Source organism: Fundulus heteroclitus, unplaced genomic scaffold (genome assembly GCF_011125445.2).
Source record: "Fundulus heteroclitus isolate FHET01 unplaced genomic scaffold, MU-UCD_Fhet_4.1 scaffold_161, whole genome shotgun sequence".
Taxonomy (NCBI): Eukaryota; Metazoa; Chordata; class Actinopteri; order Cyprinodontiformes; family Fundulidae; genus Fundulus; species Fundulus heteroclitus.
In genome coordinates, this window is record NW_023396573.1 from 395,640 (window position 1) to 418,113 (window position 22,474).

Sequence of the window (22,474 nt, forward strand, 5' to 3'; positions counted from 1 at the left end):
GAAGAAAGATGACGTCTGGGGTCCGAGGCAGAACCGTATCCAGTACCTCACGTCGCAACTCGTCTGCAGAGGCTCCAGTAGAAGACAGCACCCCTAAGGACAAAGTACTCCCTGGCATGGTGACAAACCCATCCACAATAGCTCGCAAATGGGAATCGCCAACCAATAGAGCAAACTAAAAAAAAAATAAAAAAAAGGTTTAATGGATATTGATTCAACATTAAGATTAGTTTATGATATGGCTATCCGAGGTCAGGTCATGGGGGAAGCAGTTTCAGTAGGGAGGCCAAGATGGCCCTGTCCCCAGCTACTTGGGTCATGTGCTACAGGGGAATCCCAAGACGTTCCCAGCGGTTTCTGTCACAACCCAAAGCTCATGACAATAGATGAGGGCAGGAACATAGGACAACAGTTAAATAAAGATCTTAGCATTTTGGCTCAACTCTATTTTCACCACAACGGACCAATAAAGCACCCATTTCACAGCAGAGTCAGCACAAATGCACCGGTCAATGTCCCATTCATCTTCCCCCCCAAATCCTGAACAATACCTCAAATCAAAATAAAAAAAAATTATATATACATATATATAATACCCTTTTCTCTGGAGCCTCGGCTAGGAGCACGAACTTACGCCTACGCCTGGTTACGCGTGAATAGCCCCACTGCATGACACGATGCCGATACCCCATCCCTTGACCTGTTTGGAGACACATACGGTAAGATCAAACCTTCAGGTCTTTGAGAATTAAAGAAATTCTACAATGTTCTCTACATACGAGACCCAAGGGGGGTCGATGGCCCACGAGGTTCCTCCTGGCACACCATGGGACATGTCTACGAAAGAAATGTTTTTAAATAGATGTTTAGATCAACTACAAAGTAAACTGGATTTGTTTGTTGCAAATAAATTAGCAAACATTTTTCATGGACATACCTGGTCTGGGGGCCCGAACGCCATCAGTAGGGGTTTCTAAAGACAGAAATGAGTAACATGAGTAAAGAATGAATTCAACAATAAGACATTGAAAACTAAAATGATAGTTATACCTTCTTCTCTGGAGACTGAATGGGGGACCAGGCCTGCAGGGTGGGTTGGGGTGTTGTGGGCTATAGACAGAGAAATATTTTCAATCATGCCTAAGGCCAAAACTACCAACATTTACTGAAATGGTAAGAGAACAAAAAAAGACTAGAAACGTTCAACTTCTGAAGAAGTTGAAGAAGGCGCCCGCCTGGTGGTGCGCGTAACCGTCAAAGGCAAAGCTTCCGAGTTCCTTGGTCGTAGGCTTCTATCGCTTGGGGATTTTAAATCAAATCTTCTGAGTGTGAAAAGGATTTGTCTTCGTCAAAACCAGCCGACAGGAGAAGGTCTGCATCCAAGCAGCATGGAAAATTGGTGTTATTAAAACATGATTAAATACTTCAATGTAGCATGAAAAAATGAAATATGTGAATAAAAATGATAAAGGCATTACAAACTACTAAAGGAAGTACAAACTCTGTGAAGCAGAAGTTGGTGAGACCTTCCTAGAGCTACTTCCGGTTAGCAACATGTTAAGCGTTAGCTGCTTACATGGTTGTGTCCAGTATCACCGGGTGATTGTACTCTGTTAGTTTGGTCCAAATCCTGTACTGGGAAGTTCCTCAAAAAGGGTGCCAATACTTAATGTCACCAAAGCTCACCAAAGGCCATGTGTCAGATCGGCCTCCTTTAGCAACTAAGCCTCACCAAATCTGGGCCCAGAACTCAACATTTGACAAAAATGGTGTGTAGTGCCATTTCCCACAGGTGAGTGGTGCTGTATTGGCCGGGGGGTAGTTCTTGCTGTTGCAATTTTTTCATCATTCATTCATTTATATCAGTTGTTCACATTGTTTATTTGTTACTTGTAAAAAATAAATAAAAAATATTGGGTACCCCCAGCGGGTTGCGAACCTGCGACCTTTGGTGCACCAGTCCAACACCTAAACCACTGTACCAAAAAAAAGTGCCATGCTGAGGTCTGTATTTTTGCGAGGTCAACTGTGTCTAGGAAGTGGTTTTGAGAAGTGGTTTTTGGTTAATTTTGTCACCACGGTAACTTTAAATGGCGTCAAGTACAAAAAGCCCGCTTCACGGCGTCGAGACGAACGTTTTGATGTATAGTATGTGGGGGTAGACCCTACGGTTCGGCCTGTATTAACGGTGATGGACCCTTATTAGGTGCATAACATAAGGCCTCCGCCATGCATTTTCAATGCATAGGCGGGCGCCTAATAATACTGCAATGTATAATTGATATACCTTGGCGATATCTGGCTCAGGGTCCATCCTTCTCCATCTGATCTTTGCTGCCTCCGACCGACGCCCTCTTCGTGGCATTCTGTCAAATCACAGCAAAAGAGAACTGGGGGAAAAAGTTGTTATTCAAATCAGAAGCAAAAATAAAGTCAAATGTAGTACAAATATTTTGCTTGATAGAAAGATAGAAGTAAGTTAATCAAATTTAGCAGTGTGTGTGTGTATGTTTTTGTGTTAAAATAATTGTGTTGTGTAAATGTGTAGATTATGTTTTTGTCTAAATAAATTTAGAATTAAGAGGTATGTGTATTTATGAGCTCTTGATGCAGGTCAGTTTCACAGCAGGTAGCAGTGGAAAACGTCCAAATCGCAGTCTGGCACACGTGAAAGGCTGTAATAAGAAAAGCAGAGTTTGGTTTAAGGATGCTTTAAAAAAAAAAAAAAAAAAATCAATTCAAAATAGAAATGTTAAGTATGCGGATAAGGTTGCAGACTGGACTACGGCCTTTAAACAAGACTAAGATCCTTTTAAGAACTGGTGCTAGCCTCAGTATATCTTAGAAATTTGTAAAAACAAATTTAATAAAGAAGGGTTAAGAAAAACAAATTAAAAAGGAGCTTTTCATATCTAATGCAATAAAGAAACATTTAACTTAGTGAACAAAGGCTTAAACTGTGGAAGCAGTTTAAAGTAACTTAAAATAAAAAGGCAATGTTCTAAAGCATAAGCTAAAATAAAGCAAAAAATGACATTGTAAACTATGGAAACTAGTGCATACAAAAGCACATCAAACACCTCTTTTAGACCAGTGGGTAAAAGGAGAAGGAAAATGATGAAACAGGAGAAAAGGCAACTGTCAAGATGACAGTCAAGAAATCTGTGGAGGGTACACAAGAGGACCTTATTGAGCTCTTCCACAGTTGTATTAGCACCATTTGCCCCAGTAGGTATAAAAGTCCTCCAGCAATTCCACCCCCACAAAATGTTACAAAGCGCCACGTGGGAGTCTTTAAAGAGGTGTGGAACCGACTCACAATATGAACTTAATGAGACAAAAGGCACATTCATGCATATATACAGACACACACACTGATACAGGAACACATGCTAAATCACTTTAACATGGATTTAGCCAAAAAATATATGCCGGCGTTTTTTTTAATAAAAAACAACAATCGTTTACATTCACAGCATGTTGAAATTACATCGCCTCCGACGTCAACGCAGGATCCTCCAAATATTGGCGGAACATGAGGTATGTTCGTGTATTTTACAAACACCTATCGAGTACAATGCCTCATATTACCGCCATTACTTAAATTTATATGATTGCGGTGTCGCAGCTCCGGCTGTCTCGGCTGAATTGTCCGCCATTATTTTCAAAATGGGAACATCTTCCCGACGTCCTTAGCCCCTCCCTTTCCACTTTGTAGTCAAGATGGCGTCCGTTTAGTGCGCGTAGGGTCCATCGTTACACACTGTATTTTGTGCCTGTTTTTAGGGGGTCATCCGGGTATTTTCAGTGCACTGACTTTTTGTGTTATCTACACTACCTTCTTAAAACTAAGTGTTCGAAGTGTAGAAGTAGGCGGAATGAGACACAGCCACTGCCTTGCCGTTTTTAAAACTCACGTCGGCTGGCACGGTTTATTGTTCTGTGTGTATGACAAATCACAATACACATCAGTGTTTCCCCCGGGAATTTGCTTAGGTAAGGCGGTAAGTTGTGGGTCCGGCGGGGCGGGGGGAAACAGGCTTTGCGCAATTACTTTTTGCCTGTTTTTTCCCTGCCATTCACTATATGCACGCGCTAAAGCAACAACAAAAAAAAAACGCGTGTTACCGTAAAATCGACACGCCGGTCGTCCAAGCTTTGTGCGGATGACCGGGGGGAGACAGGCTTTGCGCGATTACTTTTTGCCTGTTTTTTCCCTGCCATTCACTATATGCACGCGCTAAAGCAACAACAACAAAAAAAACGCGTGTTACCGTAAAATCTGACTGATGGCGTAGATCCGAGAGAGACATCCCTCCATGACGTAAAGTTGTGCTCACGAGTCATTAATTGAAAATAAGTACTAACTATGAAACACTTCCTTTAGACGAAACCCAGCTGAAAGAAAAAGTGTTTAGACCCCCAAGGGAAAAAAAAGAAGAGTAATGTTTTGTTAAAGTAATGAACGATCGGCGCATGACGTCACCCGTCATGGGCTACATGGGCGTGTTCTGCCTATGCTGTGATGCGTCAGAGCATCCGCCATCTTAAAGTTCGCAAAGCTGCAGTATTTAGTCACTAAAACAGTATCAGAGGGACTTTAATGTCAAAATATACTTTTTTTCGAAGTATTTTTGTTTTTGTAATATTACAAGTTTATTTTCGTATCCCTTTAACTTCATTCTCCTGAATTTATTCTCGTAAAAAATAAAAATTAAAACAATCTAACCTGGTCCTATTACTCCAGGAGTAAATTAATTATGCCAACTGTGACTATTCTGGAAATGTTCCCTCTTAATTTGAAGTTTTTCTCATAACAGTACCAGTTTTGTGTTTGTTTCTTTTACGTTATTGTCCTAGGAATTCTTCTCTCATATTCTTAATTTTACCTCTTGAAGAGTCCCCCAAAAAGTCTGTTGCTAAAGGTTCACATGTCACACGGTTTTATGTGTTTAATGTTTAGATTTAACAAATTGATGTTTATATTCATAACACACATACACACACATATATATACACATACATATATACACACAGACACTAATATATATATATATATATATATATATATATATATAAAAATCAGCAGTAATGCTGGCAAGCGGAGAAGGAAGCTCTTCTGTTTCTTCTGCTACTGTAGAAGACGCCATCTTAAAAGCCGACAGGGACCCAGTTTCATCCTGTGCTGCCATATGTACCAATGTGCTGGGAGACACACCACACAGTACCATCAAATGGCAAAAGATGGCCTGGAACTGGCTGGCACAGGGGTTATTATTCCAGCCTCCTACAAGACACACAATCATATTAACATACTGTGTTTAAGAGCTCCTAAACTGATGTTGAGGCATGATACTTTCAGACAGGCGTAGTCTGTAAATTTGTGTCTGAAAAGGTGCAATCTCCGTATTTTGGTCTGAGACGCAGCCAATGAGGTGATTTCCAACAGCCGACAGTCAAGGGCAAAACTTTGTGTCTGCAAAGCTGCAAACTCTTGTTAGACGCTGCAGCGCTCCAAACTCTGTATTATGCCTGCTAATGAGCTAATTGCCAACAGCTGAGAGGAGAAGGTCTGCTGCAAACTCTTGTGAGATGCAGCGCTCCAAACTCCGTATTGTGCCTGCTAATGAGCTAATTGTCAACAGCCGACAGGAGAAAGGTCTGCATCGAAGCAGCATGGAAAATTGGTGTTATTAAAACATGATTAAATACTTCAATGTAGCATGAAAAAATAAAATATGTGAATAAAAAAGTTAAAGGCATGAGGTGAACTGTATTGATTTAAATTGAAAAATCGTTTTTTAAAGCCAAAGGGAAATGAAATATTGGGTGAAAATGTAATTCTCTAAAATTGGCACAGCTTGGATTTGAACTTTCGATCTTCTGCTTCGCAGCCCGACACCTAACCCACTCGACCAAAACACCAGTGCCATGCTCAGCCGTGCATTATTGAGAGGTCAACTGTGTTAAAAAGTGTTTTTTGCGAATTTTGTTCCAACTGTAAGTCAAAACGGCGTCAAGTACAAAAAGCCCTGATTGCGGCGTCGAGACGAACGTTTCGATATATAGTCATGGGGGTAGACCCTACGGTTCGGGCTGTATTAACGGTGAAGGAAGATTAATAAACAATAACTAGAAACGTTCAACTTCTGAAGAAGTTGAAGAAGGCGCCCGCCTGGTGGTGCGCGTAACCGTCAAAGGCAAAGCTTCCGAGTTCCTTGGTCGTAGGCTTTTATCACTTGGGGATTTTAAATCAAATCTTCTGAGTGTGAAAAGGATTTGTCTTCGTCAAAACCAGCAGACAGGAGAAGGTCTGCATCCAAGCAGCATGGAAAATTGGTGTTATTAAAACATGATTAAATACTTCAATGTAACATGAAAAAATGAAATATGTGAATAAAAATGTTAAAGGCATTACAAACTACTAAAGGAAGTACAAACTCTGAAGCAGAAGTTGGTGAGACCTTCCTAGAGCTACTTCCGGTTAGCAACATGCTAAGCGTTAGCCGCTAACATGGTTGTGTCCAGTATCACCGGGTGATTGTACTCTGTTAGTTTGTTCCAAATCCTGTACCGGGAAGTTCCTCAAAAAGGGTGCCAATACTTAATTTCACCAAAGCTCACCAAAGGCCATGTGTCAGATGCTGACACCCCACTCACAGAAAAAACTCAGTTAAATAGATGGAATGTTTAGTGCTTGGTTTGTGCACATTTGTGCCGTTAAAATTAGCGTTTGTGCTGTTTTGGTTTTTAAGATATTAAAGAATATTTGTTAAGTTAATCTAGAGTTCACCATCCCATCATTTTGCTTTGAATCCAACCAACCTGGTCAACTTCTTTAGTGCTTCGTTTGTGCAGGTTTGTGCCATTAAAATCAGCGTTTATGCTGCTTTGGTTTCGCAGATAATATAAGTTTTAATTCCGGCCGGTGACGTCACCACAGGTCGCCGCTGCAAAATAAAGCGCTACATTGTTATTCCTTTGCTGGTGCTGAGCTGGAACCAAAGCAAACCAGAGTGGTCAACTTCTTTAGTGCTGTGTTTGTGCATCTTTGTGTTGTTGAAATTAACGTTTGTGCTACTATGGTTTCGGAGATATTATGAATTTTAATTTCAGCCGATGACGTCATCCCAGACCGCCGCTTCAAAATAAAGTGCTACGTTTTTCTTTCTTTGCTGGTGCTGAGCTGGATCCAAAGCAAACCACAGTGGGCTACTTTTTCAGTGCTTTGTTTGTGCAACAACAACCTTGGAATAAAATTGTCAGGATGCAGCTTATTGGCTGCATGCTGAACCTCTCTCCCTCTCTCTTGTTCCTGCGCAGCCTGATCGGTTTCACCTGGCAGGCTGCAATTAACCCGCAACTGCTTCCACCTGTTTCCACCGCTTTATAAGACTCACCTCTTTCTGTTCCCGTCGCCGGTCCATAGCGTTCACTCCCGCTCAGTCTCTGCCAGTATTCTTGTCAGCTCCGTTTTGTTACCGTCAGTCTGAAGACTCCTTTCAACCTGGTTTTTGTTACAGTCAGCCCATAGACTTTCCGTCAGTTTGTTTTTCTCCAGAACTCGGTTCAGACGTTCTGCTCTCCACTGCACGGCTCTGTTGTTCAGCTCTCCAGAACACGGCTCCGATGTTCAGCTGTCCACTGCACGGCTCAGACGTTCTGCTCTCCAGTGCACGGCTCAGACGTTCTGCTCTCCAGTGCACGGCTCAGACGTTCTGCTCTCCAGTGCACGGCTCTGATGTTCAGCTCTCCAATGCACGGCTCTGATGTTCTGCCCTCCGGTGCACGGCTCTGATGTTCTGCTCTCCAGTGTTCGGCTCCAGAGTTCCTCCCGGTCAGTCTCTCCACACTCCTCCTGCTGGCCAGCTTCTACATCCTACACCTCCGTCTGTTGAAAGACTCTGGTCTCATCATCCATCTTCCACACCATTCAATAAAACTCACTCATAAGAACTGACTCTGTGTGTGCGTGCTGTGTCCGGGTTCATCCCAGAAAAATATCATAACAAAAATAAAATAAAGTTTTCATTAAGATTTGCAGCCCAATAGTTTTTGGGGAGCGTTAAGTTTTTGATATTTTGTGCTGAGCTCAATACACAACAAACCAAATTGGTCTATATTTTTAGGCATTTCTAATTCAATCTATATGCTTTATACTTTCAGCTGATAACACAGTCAATATATTCATAGTGGAACAATATTTCCCACTTCATGCATAAAGCCAATAAAAAGTGGAATGGTCCTTCAGCCTAATTAAAGGTTTAGCTTAGGTGGACAAAGGAACGTTTTAGGAGATCGTTCCTTACAGTGTTGTTATACTTTATAGGCTGACCAGTGTGATTTATTTTTTGCAGTTTTTCTGTTATTGATTTTAGTTTGGGTATGTTTTCTGCGTTATATAAGCCTGTATACTTTAATTGTCCTTTTGTTAGGTGCAGACACCCCCAAATCTCCCTATTGTAGAGCAATAAAGGTTTGCTATTCTAATTAATTCAGAGGAGTAATGAACTATGACTACTAAGATCAACTATAACCAAGTTATTGTTTGAAAATGTTATAAACATTATACTCTCGAAGAAGAATAAACCCTTCTGATTAGGAAAAATAGACTTTATGAAAATAGTTGAACATTCTAATAAATGAAATGCCTTTTTTGGCAATGTCAATTGACATTGCTATCTAAAGTAAAGTTCTTTAAATGAGACAAAATAAATCGCAATATCTATTCAGGAATAAAGTACAAAACAATATAACACACATTTTACAATAGCAGCTAAAACAACTTGCATGATAAAAGAAAAATATAAAATTAATAACTGCTTTCTTGAGAAAAGTGTTGAGACCAAAAGGTAAATCTGACCACATCTTTTTACACAAATGAGGAACATCATTAAGGACGCCAGCCATCCTGCACAGAGACTGTTCCAGCCTCTCCCCTCAGTCAGGAAACTAAAAAAAAACAAACAAAAACATGTGTCCCAAGAGATCTTTGCCAATAAGCAGGAATATATAAATCATTTTATAAGAATGCTGTAGGGGGGGGGAGGCTCGGTAGATGACAACTTCATAGAAATGTTACTGATTTATCAGTAGAAATATATTAAAAAGACTTACGTTTTTTCCAGTGACGGCAATAACATATGATTTACCGTAGCACTTTATTTTGAAGCGGCGGGCTGGGATGACGTCATCGGTTGAAATTAAAATTCATAATATCTCCGAAACCAAAGCAGCACAAACGATAATTTTAACGGCACAAACCTGCACAAACGAAGCACTAAAAAAAGTAGCCCAGTTTGATCGGATTCGAAGCAAAATGGGGAGATGGTGAATTCTGGATGACCTTAACAAATATTCTTTAATATCTTCAAAACCAAAACAGTACAAACGCTAATTTTAACGGCACAAACCTGCACAAGCGAAGCACTAACCATTCCGTCTATTTAACGGAGTTTTTTCTGTGGGTGGGGTGTCAGCTTCATGCAGCTCTTCCATCCCTCAGTGCCGTGTAGCCTAGCCACCGCATTTCTACCATAATATAAAACCGACATTAAATAAACGACTCACCGTCACGTAGTTGCAAGGAAAACACCCAATGGAACACCCTTCGTCTGGGTAAATTGGACTTCATTCAACAATATCCTTCAGTAATTTAGGAAAAACGGCAGCACAGCACAGCACAGCACAGCAAGCCACAAGATGGAGGAGTTCACCTCTGACCCGGAACTGAAAGAGTACTGCTTGTCTGCTCTGAATAATACACAGCGCCCCTCGAATTACGGCCGCCATCTTGGGGCGGTCCACCTGCTACCCCAACTTGCTGATTCAAGCTGAACACACTAACCATACCCCGGCACTGTGCGGCGTATTTTTGTTTAAATCGACGGACTATTGACGTCAGGGCTCGAGGGATAACTTTTCATATGTAAGATTAAAGAGATTGTGATGAATTTGAATACGGCCGCCATCTTGGGGCGGTCGACCTGCTACCCTAACCTGCTGATTCAAGCTGAACACACTAACGATACCCCAGCACTGTGCGGCGTATTTTTGACGTCAGGGCTCGAGGGATAACTTTTCATATGTAAGATTAAAGAGATTGTGATGAATTTGATTGTTTTATTGTACTATTTGGTATATTTAAGATATATGCTGGATAAATTAATCTGGCTATTGATTTAAATGAAAAAAATCGTTTTTCAAAGCCAAAGGGAAATGAAATATTGTATTTGGTATATTTAAGATATATGCTGGATAAATTAATCTGGCTATTGATTTAAATGAAAAAATCGTTTTTTAAAGCCAAAGGGAAATGAAATATTGTATTTGGTATATTTAAGATATATGCTGAATAAATTAATCTGGCTAATGATTTAAATGAAAAAATCGTTTTTTAAAGCCAAAGGGAAATGAAATATTGGGTGAAAATGTAATTCTCTGAAATTGGCACAGCCTGGAGTCGAACCTACGATCTTCTGCTTTGCAGCCCGACACCTAACCCACTCGACCAAAACACCAGTGTCGTGCTCAGCCGAGCATTATTGAGAGGTCAATTGTGTTAAGAAGTGTTTTTTGCGAATTCTGTTCCAACTGTAAGTCAAAACGGCGTCAAGTACAAAAAGCCCTGATCGCGGCGTCGAGACGCACATTTTGATATATAGTTTGTGGGGGTACAGCCTACGGTTCGGGCTGTATTAACGGTACTATAATAATAATAATAAAGAAACCCTTATTAGGTGCATAACATAAGGCCTCCGCCATGCATTTTCAATGCATAGGCGGGCGCCTAATAACTAGAATCGTTCAACTTCTGAAGAAGTTGAAGAAGGCGCCCGCCTGGTGGTGGGCATGACCACCAAAGGCAAAGCTTCCGAGTTCCTTGGTCGTAGGCTCTCATCGCTTGGGGATTTTAAATCAAACCTTCTGAGTGAAAAGGATTTGTCTTCATCAAAACCTGCCGATCGGGAAAACTTTGCGTCTGCAGAGCTGCAAACTGCGTACTTCGATCTGAGACGCAGCTAATGAGCTAATTGGCGACAGCCGACAGTCAAAGTTTGCCATTCATTTTCTACGGTAGTCCTAAACCACTACTGACATAATACACTTTTTGGCCACAAGCGTCATTTTGGGGGCGTTGTTTCCACTTCTTTTCGTAGAGCCGTTTTTAATAGAAAGAAGAAAAGGCAAAAACGGTCCAAACAAAAGGTCGTAACGTTTACATTTGTAACCTCTGCCTTACATAAACACTAGAATTAAATCTTAATAAATAAAAGTATGGACAATTGTTTCAGTAACTCAATTCAGTAAGTGAAATACACAATGTACAGGAGTTGGACAATGAAACTGAAACACCTCTCATTTTAACGTGGGAGGTTTCATGGCTAAATTGGACCAGCCTGGTGGCCAATCATCATTAATTGCACATTGAACCAATAAGAGCAGAGTGTGAAGGTCCAATTAGCAGGGTAAGAGCACAGTTTTGCTCAAAATATTGCAATGCACACAACATTATGGGTGACATGGGTGAGTTCAAAGGAGGACAAATTGTTGGCGCACATCTTGCTGGATGTGTCAAAACTTTCTTCAATTGAATAAAAACAAAACTGAAGTAATAATATTTGGACCAATAGAGGAGAGATCAAAAGTTAGCACACAGCTTCAGTCGCTTCAGCTAGAAACCACTGATCAGGCCTGAAACCTTGGTGTAGTGATGGACTCAGACCTAAACCTCCAAAAGCATTTACAGACAGTGACAAGGTCGGCTTTCTATCACCTGAAGAATATTTCCAGGATTAAAGGACTGGTGTCTCAGCAGGATCTGGAAAAACTAATCCATGCGTTTATATTTAGTAGAATTGATTACTGCAACGGTGTTTTCACAGGTTTGTCTAAAAAGTGGATCAGACAGCTGCAGCTGATCCAGAACGCTGCTGCCCGCGTCCTCACTAAGACTAAGAAAGTAGAGAACATGAACCCAGTTCTAAAGTCCTTACACTGGCTCCCTGTATCTCAGAGAATAGACTTTAAAATACTTCTGTTAGTCTATAAATCCCTAAATGGCTTAGCACCTAAATACATTACAGACTTGTTATCAGTGTATGAACCTTCCAGACCACTAAGGTCTTCTGGCTCCAGCCTACTCTGCATACCTAGAACCAGAACTAAACAAGGAGAAGCAGCATTTAGTTCCTATGCTCCGCTTATCTGGAACAAACTTCCAGAAAACTGTAAAAGTGCGGAAAGCCTGAGTTCTTTTGAATCAAGATTGAAAACACATTTGTTTACAATTGCCTTTGACTGTTCTAGTTAAACTGTTTTACTGTTTTTAATGTTCTTCTTTGTTTCTACATTCTATCTCTACTTGCTTTTATTCTATTTTGTAGCTACATTTTATTCCTACTTGTGTTTATTTTGCTATATTTTAATCATGTAAAGCACTTTGTATTGTCTCTGTACTGAATTGTGCTATATAAATAAATTTCCCTTGCCTTGCCTTGCATCTGTGACCAAGACAGCAAGTGTTTGTGATGTATCAAGAGCCACGGGGTCCAGGGTAATGTCAGCACACCACCAAGAAGGACGAACCACATCCAACATGATTAACTGTGGACGCACGAGGAAGCTCTCTGAAAGGGATGTTCGGGTGCTAACCCGGATTGTATCCAAAAAACATAAAACCACGGCTCCCCAAGTCACAGCAGAATTACTGCCATCCTGCACAGAGACTGTTCCAGCCACTCCCCTCAGTCAGGAAACTAAAAAAACAAACAAAAACATGTTTCCCCAGAGATCTTTGCCAATAAGCAGGAATATATAAATTATTTTATAAGAATGCTGTAGGGGGGGGGGGGGCTCGGTAGATGACACAACTTCATAGTAATGTTACTGATTTATCAGTAGAAATATATTAAAAAGACTTACGTTTTTTCCAGTGTTGGCAATAACATATGATTTACCGTAGCACTTTATTTTGAAGCGGCGGGCTGGGATGACGTCAAATTAAAATTCATAATATCTCCGAAACCAAAGCAGCACAAACGATAATTTTAACGGCACAAACCTGCACAAACAAAGCACTAAAAGAAGTAGCCCTAGTTTGATCGGATTCGAAGCCAAATGGGGAGATGGTGAACTCTGGATGACCTTAAGAAATATTCTTTAATATCTTCAAAACCAAAATAGCACAAACGCTAATTTTAACGTCACAAACCTGCACAAACGAAGCACTAACCATTCCGTCTATTTAACTGAGTTTTTTCTGTGGGTGGGGTGTCAGCTTCACGCAGCTCTTTACCGGCGCTGCAGCCGAGGAGAGATTGCGCTGCTGTTAGGCTTTTACTGCCATCCCTCCAGACTTCCATAGGCCATTGACAAATTTAATGAAAAGTAACATAAAATTATCCTTAAAAGACAAAATGTTGAAAAATCAAAGGGCTTATTTAACGCTTTGAGAACATATCTTGTATTCGGCCACAAAATCAACAATAGTAGAATGATCTTTTAAGCTTATAAGACCATTTTTAAGATGCCAATACGTGTAGCATATAAGAGAGGACCCAAGATGGCGGTGTGAGAAGCAGCTTTTTTGCAGGCTCTGATTAAAACGTATTGTTTTATCCCAAGATAGCAAATTCCTTTGCAACTTTCCATAACCTCCATTAGAATTCAACCTTACACTTCCTTTGCAACCTTGTTTCTAATTATTGCTTTTTCAGCACTTTTTATTTGAGTCTTTCGGTCTGAGTTGCCAACATGACAGACCATAACTACAACTTCACTGCTCTCCGCGAGGCTTGTGATGAGAGCGACATTGAAGACATTGATGTCGACGAAGCCTCTTCCAAAAAAAGTAAGATTAAGCTGGACCACACGCCAACAAAGAGCCCTAAACCTAAAAAAATTAAGGGGAAAGACCAAGGTGATGGAAATATCGGTGCCGCTATTTTCCAGGCTGTTCAGGCGTTGACCGAGAAAATGGATGAACAGACTGAACTGTTAAAGAGTTTTGATAAACGCATTGAAGCTAACACCATGGCTACAAAAGAAAACAAACAAGAAATTCTTCAGCTCCAAGAAAAGATCGACGAGCTTCAAAAAGAAAACAACACGCTAAAAAGAGCAACCGAGGACCAGGCTCGGTACAAAAGAAGGTGGAATTTGAGGCTGACAGGATTACCAGAAAAAGAGGGAGAAAACACAAGAGAAGTCGTCATCGGAATACTTACCAGAGTTGTTCCCCTCTCCATGGACCGGCTGCGAGACACTGTGGACACGGTTCACCGCCTGGGTAAACGTGGCTCCGCGGCTACTTCCAACAACACGCCGAGGGCGATTATCATCCAGTTCGGGATGAGAACCGTCAGAGATGAAGTGTGGAAAAAGTCGAAGGACGCGCGGGTGTGTAGCGAGATGCATATCCGCTTCAAAGAGGACTTTTCCAAAGAAGATCGGGATGCGCGTTCCAAGCTGTGGCCTCTGGTCCAGGATGCCAGGAAGAAGGGGAAAAGAGCGTTCCTGAAGGAGGGCTATGCTCTGATCGACAATTATTGTGTGGACCCTAACTGACCAACATTCTTTAGTTATATTGGTCTATAACAGGTAATGTGAATTTACCTTGTTAGTTAAATGTTTGATTACCCGAAGGGTTGTTGCAAATGTTATTACTAAGTTCTGTTTGGGATATAAGCTACTCATTCCTGCGCAAATCCTTTTCAGCGCACTTTTGGTACTTTGTAAATGTTATCTTTTTTTTCTTTAAATACAAGGGGACTGAAAAACAATGTGAAACGTAAGGCAACTTTTCTTTTTTGTAAGGAGCAAAAGAGTAATATTTTCCTGCAAGAAACTCACTCAGTGGAGGCAGACACAAAATTCTGGAAACAACAATGGGGAGACAGCATTTTTTTCAGCCATGGCACTTCACACTCAGCTGGAGTGATGATTATGTTCAACAGGTTTTCTGGAAATGTGATTAACCACATAAGTGACATCAATGGTCACTGGATAATGATGGTGATTGAATATAGTGATGTAAATTATATTTTGATATGTGTATATGGATACAACAGAAGGTTACAAAACAAACAACTTTATGCTTCCTTGAGCAAGATGATAGAAGAATGGAAAATGATCTATACTACTGTGAAAGTTGTTTCTGGGGGTGATTTTAATTTGGTTCCTGACCTCTGGATGGATCGCTTTCCCCCAAGATGTCAGTCATTTTTATGATGAAATCATAAGTGAATTCACCATGAAAACAGATCTGATTGACTATTGGAGAATGAAACACCCCAATACCAAACAATACACATGGTTTAGTTCAGCCAATAATGGCCAATGCTTAAGATTAGACTTTTGGTTAATTTCTACCAACCTGATAAATGCAGTCCATAAATGTGAAATTTTGGCATCACCTTTAACAGATCACTGTGGCATTTCAATTTTCTTTCAACTTGACAGGATGAAGGTGATTCCCCCTTCTTTATGGAAGTTCAATAATAGCCTCTTAGACAATGAGGAGTTCTGTAATGAAACTAAAAACTTACTACATGGAATTAATCAATTAGAAATGTCTCATTTAAATAAATGGGAGTGGTTTAAATTCAAAATTAAAGATATTGCCATTCTTAGGAGCAAATATATCTCTAAAATAAAAAAGCAAAAACAACAGGACATTATAAAGAATATAAACAGATTATGTAAAACAGACTTATCTTTAGATGAACAAGTTGAATTAAATAGTCTTCAAACCCAATTGGACAATCTATATTTAGAGAAAGCAAAAGGAGTATTTATACGCTCTAAAGCTCGCTGGCTTGAAGAAGGGGGAAAAAAACACTTCCTACTTCTTTAGTTTAGAAAAACAAAGACAAACGAAAAAGAAAATGAATAAGTTAATTATTGATAATAAAAGTATTGATAACCAGGACGAAGTAAAGGAGGAAATAAGAAACTTTTATAAAAAACTGTATACAACCAAATTTTCAGTAGAGCATTGTCAAATATTTTTTGAGAAAATTGGGAAATATAGGAAAATAATTGATGGGAATTTTAAGCAATTTATGGATAACAACCTCAAAATTGAAGAGTTAGATTTAGCAATTGCAAAAATGTCAAAAGGAAAATCCCCTGGATTAGATGGTCTAACAGTAGAGTTCTATATCCATTTTTGGAATGATATCAGACTACTGCTCTATAATGCCCTTTTGGAATGTATTTCATCTGGCCATTTGTCCCCTACAATGAAAAGAGGTATTATTACCCTAATTCCAAAGCCCAATGAAGATAAATTGTTATTAGACAATTGGAGGCCTATAACACTACTATGTAATGACTATAAACTGCTAGCTCACATCTACTCTGATAGACTGGATAAGGGATTATCAAATCTAGTGGATGAGTGTCAGTCAGCCTTTGTGAAAGGTAGAGTTATACATAACCATACTAGATTAATTATTGACCTGTTAGATTACAGAGACTTTATTCCTACAGACAGCTACATATTACTCTTAGACTTTTTCAAAACCTTTGACACACTTTAACACCCCTTTTTGCTTGAAACTTTACGGTTTCTGGGCTTTGGAAGCAAATTTTGTGACTTAGTCAAAATGCTCTACACTGACATCAGTAGCATGGTCTCTCTAAACCCGGGAATAACTCCTGGTTTTTTTAGATATCATGCGGAATCAGACAGGGTTGTCCCATTTCCCCGAAGCTTTTCATATTAGCGACACCATTGCTGGCTTTATTAATTAAAAACTCCAATGATATACAAGGTATCACAATTTTCGAGAATTTAGAATAAGTCAATTTGCGGATGATACTTGCATCCTTTTAAAAGATAAATCAATGATAGATAAAACCCTCAATAATATCTCCATCTTCTCTGAAGCGTCTGGTTTAACCCTTAATATTAAAAAATGCAAACTACTCCCTATTCATACATGTTCTGACCCCTCCATTGCCTCAATTAAAGTTGTAACTGAAGTAAAATACCTAGGGCTGACAATATCAAAAAACTTAATTAGAAGAGAAGATACAAATATTTTTAATCGTATTTTGGATATGAAAAAATCCCTTAGTCACTGGTTAATCAGAGATCTTACTATTTTTGGCAGAACTATTCTATCCAAAACTGAAGGTATTTCCAAACTGATTTATCCCTGCCACTACTTGTATATATCCTCTAAAAACATAAATAAAGCAAACACAGTAATCTTTCAATTTTTATGGAGGAATAAAACGCATTACATCAAAAAGTCTCAGTACTGAAAGACTATGATAAAGGTGGTATTAAAGCTCCAGATATTGAATCAATGATTGGCACCTTCAGAATTTACTGGATAAAATCGTATATGTTGCATCCGAATTCTATGTGGTTTCACATTCCAAGATCTTTGTTTAGCAAATTAGGAGGTTTAGACTTTATTCTAAAATGTGATTTTGAGGTAAACCGGATTCCAATCAAACTGTCCAACTTTCACAAGCAGATTTTGCATTATTGGAAAATGATATTCACCCACAGCTTTACTCCCCATAATTCAACCCTATGGAACAATAGAGTAATAACACTTAATCGTAAATCTATATTCAAAAAGGAATGTTTCAACAAAGACATTATTTATGTTACTGATTTAATGGATGATAACAGCGATTTTCTAAATTATTCCGACTTAAAAAAAAAAAGATCTTAATTGTTCTCTAAGAGAATATAACAAACTGTGTAAATCGATTCCACTGCCTTTAAACAGGACTGCATCCAGGTCAGAGAACGTAGCAGAGACCAGGCCTCCGATCCTGACCACATGTTGCTGCAGAGCTAAGCGCTAGCCCGCCAAGGACAGCCAACAACTTTCCTGCTTTTCAGTGCTCCTTCCTTGGATGGCTAAAGTGAACAGAACTCACATGAGGCGCTGACAGGTTTGGGCACAGAAACCAAAAGGGAAAGTTTAAATGGTTAATTTGGGAAATGTTTGTAAACCGTTTGCACACGGTGTCTTTGAACAAAGGGGCTAACGGAGGTAGCTCATTGCCAGCATTCGGTACCGTGTCATTGTTGAGTGTGTTTTTATGGTTATAACAAAGATTATCTCCACAAGGGTTTCATACATTGATGGGACATTATCCAGCCCACTCATTATGGCTAAAATTATAGCTAAAGTATTTAAAGTTAATGGCGAAAACCCGCTAGCCAAAATGTTATTAGCTTCTGTTAATATCCAGTTCCGGTTTTTCTACAAAGGCCCGTTCCAAGAATAAAGCTTGACTGTTCTGCTCCGCCGTCGATCAATAGAGCTGTGAGCCTTATCCCCACATTAATATTGAACATTAATGTCGGTTTAAAGGCAATTTTGATAACTTTAGACTTTACCCGATTTAGCGACCGATCGCTACAGCAACCCCTAGCACCCGGAGGTAGAATCACACAAACAAAGGCAAGCGATCCTAAGGTAATCATTTTACTGAGCAAATCATTCCTCAAAATATTATTTCCTCAACTAATGTTTTGTGTAACTCAGGATTTGCATTGTGAATGGGTTGAAACATATGTCAAATGTTGTTCTGAATTAGTTAAGCTAATTTAATCTCAATTTACATTCTTTAAGTTGAACTTTGGTTCTTTTAACTTAAACAAGTATTATGTCATCAAATAATGTTTTGTTCAACTCAGGATTTGCATTGTGAATGGATTGAAATTTATGCCAAATGTTTTTTTTAACTCCATTCCATGCTTTTTGGAATCAGATCTGCAGTGAACAAGGATTCACTAAATTATTCTGATTATGATCAACCACTTTTGTTTTGTCTTTTGTTTGTTTTTGCATGTAAATAGTTCCTTAGCTTAGCTTCTTTTTATCTTCATTTTGCTTAGTAGTTTAGTTAAGTTTCACTAGCCAAGTAGAGAGGATTTACTGACTGAAATATTGTGTTAATTCAGATAAACAGCATTACATAGTGATGTTCTCTGGATGTCCATTTTGTTTCTGTTATTAAATTCTTGAACTTGAAAATAAGTTGTCACTCCTTTATTCTATGTGTGTGCAGAGTTTGCTGTTAAAAGATCGCTAGTGCTCTAATTCATCTCTTTCAACCATTGTCTTGATATCAGCTTAAGAGCTGATCATCAGACAATACTTAACAGACAGAGAGTTATTTATGAAACATTAAATAACTTTAAACAGTGCATAATTGCACAACACAGTTTTTTTTTGTTTTTCTTGGGGGTTTGCTGGGGTTGCCAAAAGAAGAAATCTTTCTCTGTCCTCCTGACCAAGTCTCCTCCTGACCAAGTCTGCCAAGTCACTAAGATCCAATTACAGAGGTCTAGACCAGGGGATTCCCAAACTTTTTTAGCTGTGCACACCCTTCTGTGTGTTGACGCACTCCCAATCATAAATGACTGGCCAAGGCCGGAGATCACTTTAGTGGAATTTATTCAGTTTTTCTTTCAGGGGAGCCAAAGATGGCAGGTGCAGAATATATACAAGGACATCCAGGCAGGTTAAAAATAGACAAAACAGTATCTTCCATGTTACAGTCAGTCACCCTCAGTGTGACTTCTCTGGAGTCTAACCACAGACTGCTTCCCTGTGGAGCAGAGCTCTGCTTTTAAAGCCACAGGCTCCGCCCACAGGAAGTACAAACAAGCAAACAAAAAACAAACAAACAAACCAAAAACACTAAGCAATTACTTCTAACTAAAATAAATTAAAGTATACAAAATAATAATGAGGAAATAAATAAACCTACAATCAAAAATACAGTACTCAATTTAACAAAACACTCAGTACTTCTCATGACATCACGTCATCATGTGACTCCTTCCCAGCACACCACAGTCCAGCAATAAGCCTGCTTAAAAACAGAACGGGGAGAATGCTTGAAACCGAAAATAATAGGTTAGGATGAATGCTAACTGAAACAGGAACACCGTGTGTGCACCCACGATGAACCGCATTAGTTTAGCTGCAACAAAAGGTAAGTTAGAGATGGTGTAAGTGCCTGTGTATATGTGTGTGCAGGTGTGCTCGCATGCTGACGCGGACTTATAACTACGTCCCGGCTCGTGACGGCTCCTCCGTCACACAGAGAAAGAAAGAGAGGCAGATCGGTCACATGTCCAAAACCTGAAACATCTCTGAAGCAGTTGGATTCACGGACTAAACTCTGATGATCTACCTGTGTGTGTTCTCACTTTATTTATTTCATGTACCAGCTTCTAAATCTGAGCCTGACTCACAATTTACGCTGCAGAATAGAAACACAAAGAAGTTTAATTTGATTTGTGTCCGATGACGAGCGAGAGAGAGAGAGAGAGAGAGAGAGAGAGAGAGAGAGAGAGAGAGAGAGAGAGAGAGAGAGAGAGAGAGAGAGACAGACAGAGAGAGAGAGAGAGAGAGAGACATGACACTTTGATAGAGAGGCACAGAGAAAAAAAAACATAGCGCTTCATAAAGTTGTTATTAATTCAGCATATTTGTGAGAATGAATGAAGTAGAGGGCACAAGCTAGATGAACATATACAGCACAATGCGTAGAAGATGATAACTTTCGCTATATTTCATCTTACAATGAAGCGTAGAAGAAGACTTCTTCTAAATAAATAGATTTTCATGTGTATACATTTATTTTATTTATTAAATTTTGCAGTTTTTGATTTTAATTTTTACTTAGTGTCAGGGTCCAGCAAGCAGCACCTGGCAGGCTGCAGCGGCCTTTTTTTCCTCTCCCCTTTTCACAGTTGGCCTCAGTTGACAGGGGGCATGGCGCACTGCTGTTTCCCATTCCACGGTGCGGTGGTGGAGCATTTAAGCAGAAGGCTGCCAACTGAATGACGCCAGAGTGTTAACCTAATGTGGTTACCTCACGCTCCAGATCCCACTCCACAGTGCCTCTTGTTCTCTGAGCCCAGCTCCAAGTCCCACTGAGAAACCCTTGGGACCTTCAGCCGCCAGCCAGGCCATTCTGTCTCCAAGCCGCTCTGTGGGATCTCTCTACCTTCCACCGGCCCGTCCCCCTGCCACACCGCTACTTGCTCTGCCAGCCCGCTCAACACCATCACCGGCTGCACTCTATCACTGGACCCACTCTCTGCCACCTCCCTGATGGCTTTCTTACCCTTGAGTGTTGACGTTATCGGCTTTGAACTAAATCTCCTCCTCTATCCTGGGATTAAAGCTCAGACTAGCTAGGGCTCTAAATACCTCTGTATCTAACAAGTATTACCTTGTTTAGAGTTCCTGTGAGACCTTTTAAGTAGGACACGACTGATCTACTAACCACCTCTAACCACACCCTTTTTCAGTGGACAGGTTAGGCACCTGAGGCCACCTATTTCCCGACCACTGCCCTAGTTAACTGTGGCTTACTTTTACACAACGGCACCTGTTAATGTAAATCGATTGGTTTGTTTTTTAGTGACTCAAAAGTCCCTAAGGGTGTTTTTTGCTACAGGCAACCTTTTAAGACCTCCTAAGTAATCTTAGAAAAATGCACCATGTCTTCTTTACAACCATTAAAGAACTCAATAACTGTTGACTCAATAATTGAATGTCCACAACTTCTAATAAAATATTATATGCTTCTTTAATTAGTATACTTTAGCAGGGATTTAGTAACAGCATTATTAATCAACTTAACAAATCACAAATTAAAATTTAACCAACATCGGTAAATTCTTTACAAACTCAAAAGTCCCTAAGGGTGTTGTTTAAAAGTTTGGGCTACAGGCAACCTTTTAAGACCTCCTAAATAATTTTAAAACCATGCACCATGTCTGTTTTACAACCATTGAAGAACCCAATAACTGTTGACTCAATAATTGAATGTCCACAACTTCTAATAAAATTGTATATGCTTCTTTAATTAGTATGCTTTAGCAGGGGATTAGCAACAGCATTAAGCAATTTAACATATTGCAAATTAAAATTTAATCAACTCCCTAACTCTTATCTAAGGCTGCTTACTAATGTGTTTGGAGAGGCTTTTAAATTTAGAGTAGCAGACTGACCTGAACCACAAATGGAATCCCAAAGTGTACAGCCGAAAAACTTCCCTTCTCTCGATGGCAACCCCGATGTCCCATTAATGTCCCGTTCACAAAGACTCACGTCCCTGCTTTGATGTCCGTGTCTGAGGTCCGTCTCTTCTGCTCGACAAGTTGGTTCAGCTTCAGAACTGACATCTCATGGGTGTAACTCACATCGCTGGAACATCTAGGTTCTTCTCATCATCCAGGTTAAAACCACAGTGGTTCTTCTTGACAGGATTTGCATATCGCTGTCCCAGAATTGTGGAAAAACACGAAAAATAGATAATCTGACTCAGTCTCTGCAGTTCTCAGAGATAGGGGCGCCGTGTTTTTCCTTTGGCTCGATGATCTTCTTTCCGTCTTGGTCTTCTTTCTTCTGCTCTACGCTGCTTGTCTTCTGAGTTGAGATCTGAGTACTGAGCACCCAAACTCCCTTCTTTT